Below are 7,381 nucleotides of genomic sequence, written 5' to 3'. Positions count from 1 at the left end.
TCAGTGATCACTGTGTTATTGGCTGCATACGGTCTGGCTGCTCACCTAAACGCCCCCCAGTTATCGTCACCAAGCGATCACTGAAAAACCTCGACATGCATTCCTTTCTTGACGATGTCGCATCAGCAAACTGGGACAGCATAAACTCCTCCCCTTCGCTGGATGATGCTTGGTCCTTCTTTAAGAGCACATTTAGCTCGATCGTCGACAAACATGCTCCGCTGAAGACAATTCGAACAAAAGACCGCTACAGCCCCTGGTTCTCTCATGACTTGGCTGAGCTCACCCACCAAAAGAACGCCCTGTGGCGGAAAGCTCGCTCTAAGACAGCGACCTCAGCCGACCTGCTTGCCTTCAGGCAATGCAGAAACAAAACAACACAGGCGATCAGAGAAGCCAAAATCTCCCACTTCAAGGAGAAACTCTCCACATGTGGGTCTGACTCCAGGAAGTTCTGGCGAACAGTAAAATCTATGGAGAATAAGCTGGCTTCCCCTCACCTCCCAGTCTCCATGACTTTCAATGGTGTTGTCATTTCCGACAAACCTCGTATGGCCTCACTCTTTAATCAACACTTTGTTAATGCAACCCAGTCCTTTTCTGCCCCAGCCGCCACAGGGAGCTGGACCCCCCCCCCCACCCCCCCTATCCCCCTCCTCCGCGACACCGGCTTCTCTTTCAAACCTTTTTCAATCTCAGAGGTACAGAAGGAACTCTCCTTGCTGGACCCAAATAAATCCGCCGGCTTTGACGGGCTCGATCCCAGGTTCCTAAAAGCAGCTGCACACCTCATTGCGGCCCCTGTCTCAACTCTTTTCAATCTCTCTCTTCAACTCTCCACCTTCCCCCCTGATTGGAAAACAGCCATGGTCTTCCCCCTCTTCAAGGGTGGCACTGGCTCTGATCCTAATTGCTATCGGCCGATCTCCATCTTGCCATGCCTAGCCAAAGTCATGGAGAAGCTGGTTCACAAACAACTCAACCACTTCCTTACATCCAACCATATCCTTTCAGACCTACAATCTGGTTTTCGATCCGGTCATGGATGTCTGACCGCCACCATGAAGGTCCTCGATGATGTCACCTCAGCTTTGGCCAGCAAGCAGGTCTGCTTAGCCACCTTTATCGACCTGGCTAAAGCCTTCGACTCTGTCGAACACAATACCCTGCTGCGTAGACTCTCCAGCATCGGCTTGTCCCCCTCCTGCTGTGATTGGTTCGCGAGCTATCTCGCTAACCGTATCCAGCAGGTGAAAACTGGGAACATCATATCTGATCCTCTTGCTGTTTTCAAAGGTGTGCCACAGGGCTCTATCCTGGGCCCTATCTTATTTTCCATATATATTAATGATGTTGCTAAAGCAGCGGGCAACTCCCGTATCCACCTCTACGCCGATGATACCATCCTGTATTCAGTTGGCCCCTCCCTCCAATCTGCAGCAACCACTCTCCAACAGAGCCTCACGGACGTAGAGAAATCTTTTCTCAATCTCCATCTCCGCCTTAACACAAAAAAAACAAAGTGTATGCTCTTCTCCCGAATTAAGGATGCCCCCAGACCCCCCAAGATCATCTGTGCCGATGGCACACCTGAGGGCGTGGCCCTGGAATTTGTGGATTCTTACAAATACCTGGGTATCTGGCTGGACTCATCCCTTTCCTTCAATACACACATCAATAACCTTCAGACTAAAATCAAAGCAAGATTAGCTTTCCTCTTCCGCAATAAATCTTCCTTCACTCATCCGGCCAAACACACCCTCGTCAAGTTGACAATTCTTCCGATTTTAGATTACGGCGATATCATTTATAGAACAGCTTCAGCATCAGCCCTCAAAAAATTAGACACGCTTCACCATTCAGCTATCCGTTTCGCCACCAATGCACCCTTCCAGACTCACCACTGTGACCTCTACAATCTGGTAGACTGGCCCTCCCTTAAAACCCGACGATCCCTCCATTGGCACCACTTTATTTTTAAGTCCATACTAGGCAAGACACCACATTACCTCTCATCTCTCCTCCACATAGCAACAAACACCTATAGTACAAGATCAAGCGGGTACATCAAACTTTCTATCCCCAGCTCAACCGCTTATAGAACTGTCTTCGGCCGCACCTCCTTCCGTTTTGCAGCAGCATACGACTGGAATATTCTTCAGAGCACCCTCAAACTTGCAACCCTGACATCACTTTCCATTTTCAAACAGCAACTCCAACAGCTCTTTGTTGACCGCTGTGTCTGCTTCCCCCCCTCATAGTACCCCCCCTCCCCCTTCTCCCTTTACTACCCCCCCTTTCCCTCTCTACCCCCTCCCCCTTCTCCTTTTCCTACCCCCCCTTCTTCCCATCTCCCCCTCCCTCTTTACCCCTTCCCTCCCTCTACCCCCTTTCCCTTCTCCTTTCCTCCCTCCCCCCTCCCTTCTTCCCATCCCCCCTCCCTCTACCCCCTTCCCCTTTTCCTCCCCTCCCCCTCCCTTCTTCCCTCCCCCCTCCCTTTACCCCCTTTCCCCTTCTCCTTTCCTCCCTCCCTCCTCCCTTCTTCCCATCCCCCCTCCCTCCCTCTCTACCCCTCCCTCCATCTACCCCCTTCCCCCATCATGCTGTGTTTTGTTTGGTTTATCCTGTATTGTTTTGTCTTGTTGTGTTGTGCTACGTTGTACTGTGTTGTGTTGGTTCTACGTTGTGCTGTGTTGTGTTATGTTGAGTTTTGGCTCTATCCTATGTGATTGCTGTTATGTTTTATACCCTGTTTTATAATGCACTGTTTTTATCCTTTTTATCCTTAACATGACCTTTTTTGCAGCCCCTCTCCCTTACCCCACAGGCCGTCAGTGTAAATAAGAATTTGTTCTTAATGACTCGCCTGTCTAAATAAAGGTTAAATAAAAATAAAATAAAAAGTATACTGCGCACGGCACATTCAAGTGAAACGATCAATATTCAACAATGCTCTTCAGAGACGAGTCATTCACCTCAACCACAGAACTAATGATCCTGCCCAAATCAATGGTCTGCTGCGGAAAACTTCAAACTACTGTTCTCCTCAACTTTAATGCACAACCTTAGAAAAACATCGTGAATATTGCATGACTGTCACACAAGTTCCGACGGCCGAAACAACTTCTTTGTCATTCTCTTCTCCTTTTCTCCTTTTCTCCCCAATTGTCCCTGCTGTCCCGGTTGTTGCTCCACCCCCTCTGCCGATCAGGAGAGCTGTGCACTAGCACAGCACGTGCTCCCTCCGAGACATGAGCAGTCGCCAGCCCATTTCTCTTCACCTGACAGTGGGGAGTTTCACCGGCAGGACGGAGCGCGTGGGAAGATCACTCTATTGCCCCCAGTTCCCCTCCCCCTCAAGCAGGCGCCCCGATCAGAGGAGGCACTAGTGCAGTGACCAGGACACAGAGCTCAACAGTCACGTGACATTTGTGATGTCATCTTGAGTATTTCCCCCTTGATTTTTCTCTATCATGTTTCAACAAAATCCTTATCCAAAGAGTTTGAAGCCTGGAACAAAGCCACCTGGAACAAGCCACCTGGAACAAGCCACCTGGTCTTCCAGAGCCTTACAAAGCTGGTTGCAAATCAGCAAAGGGACCCTTTAATAGTACTAAAATGGTCACATGGGGAACTATTATTGCTTCTGGATGTATCTACTATTGTTCTTCAGCTCCAAGTAACTCCACATAATCAAAAGTACTCCCAAGATGTGACCAAGCCTCTGCCTTAGAATGTGATTGGCCACAAACTAATTTAATTCCAGATTGAGTTATCCACCTTTTGTCGCTGTTGGATGAAAACACTGAAACTGAAACACTGGTGGTTTTCATGTGAGCTCCTCTGTAGGTTGACAACGTTTACTGAAACCTTTTCAATAGCAACTCAATAAAGTCAACAGTGTGGTGGTCTACCTAAAACAAGCTGTTTCAGTGCCTGAGATGAGATATGACGCTTCTGCCAAGAACCACATTAAATCCACCCTGATTTTGACAAAATGATTGTTGCCATGAAAGTGAAGGACATGGCATTATAGATTATACTTTCTTTAAAACCTTCGCCAACAAGATTGTTTTTATCTGATTTCAGGTAGAACAGTATCAGGCATAGAAACATAAATAGGACATATTCCTCCATACAGCTGCTGACATTTATTTTACAGATCAACATTACTTTCATCATCAGCTTGTCAAAGCAATGGCAAGGAGGAATATGTGTGATAGAAAAGTATCAGGTAGCATTGTCTTTCTCCAAAATAGATATATTTTCAAATGAAATCCAAATCCTTAATGCCCGAGACTCAAAATGCTTAGTCACTTGAGGAATTGTGATGTCACTCGAGCAATTGTGATGTCATCAGTGATGTCAGTCGACAAGCAATTGTGAGCAGTGGAGCTATTGTGATGTCATCAGTGATCACTTGAGCCTGTGATGATGTCATCAGTGATGTCACTAAAGCAACTGTGATGTCATCAGTGATGTCACTCAAGCCATTGTGACATCAATGTCTATGAGTTAGGCAAGAAATATATTTTATTATATAATATTTTTAATATTTTGCGCCAAACTCATGCCAGAACCCTGAACAGTGTTTTGGCAAATGAGGCAATCAGAGGAGACAATTATTATTTTTATTTCAATAGATTTACTTGAATGAACATCTCTATAATAATTCATTAATATATTAATAATTGCCAAACAAAAAAGCCAAAGCAGCCAGCACTGTATTTTTTATGCACAGCCATTACGGTGTTACTGTGTTTACTCCCAGTGGAACATCCTGGCCTTTGCTGTACATGCAGATCTCTGTCATGTCTCCGATATGGAAGGCCTGCACTTCCTTTATGTGGCCAGGCTCACTCCAGGCTGTCCTGAACATGTCCAATGCTTTTGGTTTGTAGCCTTTTCACACCCTTTGTCCGCCTCAAAATATTCTTTCTATGCAACATAGGTGTAGACTTTACGTTCCTCTGGTGTCCTCGCCAAGTACTCTCTTTCTATCAGTCCTTCTATACGTGTCTTGATAACCACAGGGCTGGGAAGAAAACGCGTCCGGAGTTGCTGAATCACCTCTGCCACCAGGACATTGTGCTGCATCTTCTTCCTTGACTTCATGATTCGGATTATGGCTGCCTCAATCTCATGCTTCCTGTCATTGTCCACCTTCTGCCGTGTCTCTTTCCTTTCAGGGTCTGACTCGCCCCGTTTAGCAGCAAAGGTCTGTATCTGGACTCTCTGCAGTTTAGAAGTAAACTGATCATTGACTGTAAACACGTGGTCCTTCCCAATCTCCTTGGACTTGGGATTCTTGGTGAGAACTCTCTGTGTGGGCTTCAAACAGGCCAGCGACTGCAGGGCCTGCACCAGCTCCCGCTCCGGGATGTCTGTCTCCTGCTGCATCTCTTCGAAAGTGGACTCTTCTATGTTATTGAATAGCATGAGGATGGTCATCTGGAAGGTGGAGACCTGCAGTATGTACTTACGAGTGTTAGAGCCCGTCCCCTGGGTCCCTCCTACACCTACTTCCGAACCATCCTTGTTAACAACTCCGTAGAAGGTTGCATTGAGGTCTGCTGAGCCCATGTGGTGCTGGAGTGTGAGCTGTCTTCCACCATGTTTGCCCTGGTAAAAGCTTCTGAAGACCTCAAAGGCATGCCTGGGAGAGGGTGGGATAGTGCATTTGGGCGTGGCCGACTGTGTAGGCCAGTTGCCTGTAGTGAGGACTTTTACTGTGAGGTCGACACCACCTAGCGACACCCCTGTCGACTTTAAGTGTTGCCTGAACCCATCCATGGTGGTGTTGGAGATGCTGATGTCTCTGAACATCGCTTCCAGTTTAAAGGTGAACTGCCAGCCACATTCTCTCTTGAGCTTAGACATCATGTTCTTCTCGGAGGCCTCAGAGAAGCTCCTGTTGGTGAGCAGCCGGCAGGCGAAATGCCTTTTGTAGTACTTTTCAAACATGTCCTTCTCCTCCATGAACCTGAACAGCACCACGGCCTTGTCGAGGATCGACTCTACCTCCTGCTCTGTCAACAAGCCTTTGACTCCCTTCTTGAGCTTATCAACAATGAAGAGTGACAGGTACTCCGGTGAGTGAGAATTGAGGCTAAGGAAATACTCAAAGTCTCCAGCAATGGTTTGCTTGAAGAGCCTGTCATTGTTAAAGGACTCACACAGGAAAAGGTCAAAGTGTGTCTTCAAGTCTAGTAGGCCCTGGATGTAGGCAACAGGGTTCTTACCCTTTCCCTCCTCAGACACAAGAAGAGCCTTACCCTGCTGCCTCATGTAAGAGCTCATACAATCACACATGGTCTTCAGGCCATTTGGCGCACAACTAAACAGCTTGTACATGGAGCCCAGATCTTGAGTCTTGCTATTCTTGAGCATATGGACTAGACCAGAGTTCTCCATCTCCATGATGGTGTTCATGTGTTTGGAGATAAGCTCCCTCTCTACCACCTCCATGATGGGCTCCACTGTAGACTTGTCCAGGCAGTGCATCACTCTCTCAATCTCCTCATTCATCCTGGCTTCCACCTTCTTTATATAGACGCTGGCATTGTTCTCTGCTAGGAACTTTTTGCTCTCCATCTGGAAGAATTCAGCAGACATCTCTAGGAAAGGGCCCTCAAAGTCTTCCTCATATACAGACCTGCCTTCCAGGCCAAGAATCATCAGCATCTGGCAGGCATTTCGGATCGCCCCCCTCTCTACAATGTCCCCCTTCCTCTCGCGTGCTATCATGTCAAGTAAGGTCTGTCGGAGGTGGTGTCGAGTGCAGCCGTAGCGCACCACTTGGTCCCTGAAGATGAGGCCACACACATTCTCCACAGAAGTTTGCTGGTCGACCCAGTTCTTATACATGAGGATGTCTCTGATGCCAACCGTGGCAGTTTGGTGGTCATTCCAGGCTTGATTCAGTGTTTGCAGAAAGTTATTGTTTAGAGATTTTAGGACATCTTCCCGTACTTTGTTAATGAGGTGCTCGGTGACTACCTCCTTCAGGCCTGTGGACAGCTTCTCGCATTGCTTGTGGAGCATCATGTTGTAGGCGGTCCTGTAGAGCTCCTCAAAGTTCAGCTCACTGTTGTTCTTCCTCTGAATCTCCTGGATGCCATTCTTTAGAATGTCCCAGCTGTCGTTCGCATACTTCTCATCCATCATCTTAGTAGGAAAGGCTTTTATCCTCATCTTGCTCATCTTGGTGTACCTATACAAAGCCCGTCTTTCTATTATTCAGATAGTTCAGTTCAGCAGCTCTGAGGTTCTGAGTCCCACCACTTATAGCATCAGCCGGGAGGGGTTTATGACATCACTAATGACATCATCAGTGATGTCATAAACCCCTGGCTGGTATAGCAGGCGGCGTTTATGAAAT

At 47.5% G+C, this 7,381-nt stretch overlaps 1 pseudogene across 1 annotated transcript; it reads right to left on the bottom strand.

The window, feature by feature from the left end:
• Positions 1-4,938: 4,938 nt before the first annotated feature.
• Positions 4,939-7,164, bottom strand: LOC310780982 (cullin-3 pseudogene; annotated as a pseudogene). Its single transcript has one exon. The product of its transcript is annotated as a cullin-3 pseudogene (transcript).
• Positions 7,165-7,381: the final 217 nt, after the last annotated feature.

The sequence above is a fragment of the Poromitra crassiceps genome (assembly GCF_964638095.1).
Source record: "Poromitra crassiceps genome assembly, chromosome: 8".
NCBI classification, from domain to species: Eukaryota; Metazoa; Chordata; class Actinopteri; order Beryciformes; family Melamphaidae; genus Poromitra; species Poromitra crassiceps.
Note: the sequence above shows the minus strand (reverse complement) of the source record. Positions and strands in the feature narration are given on the sequence as shown.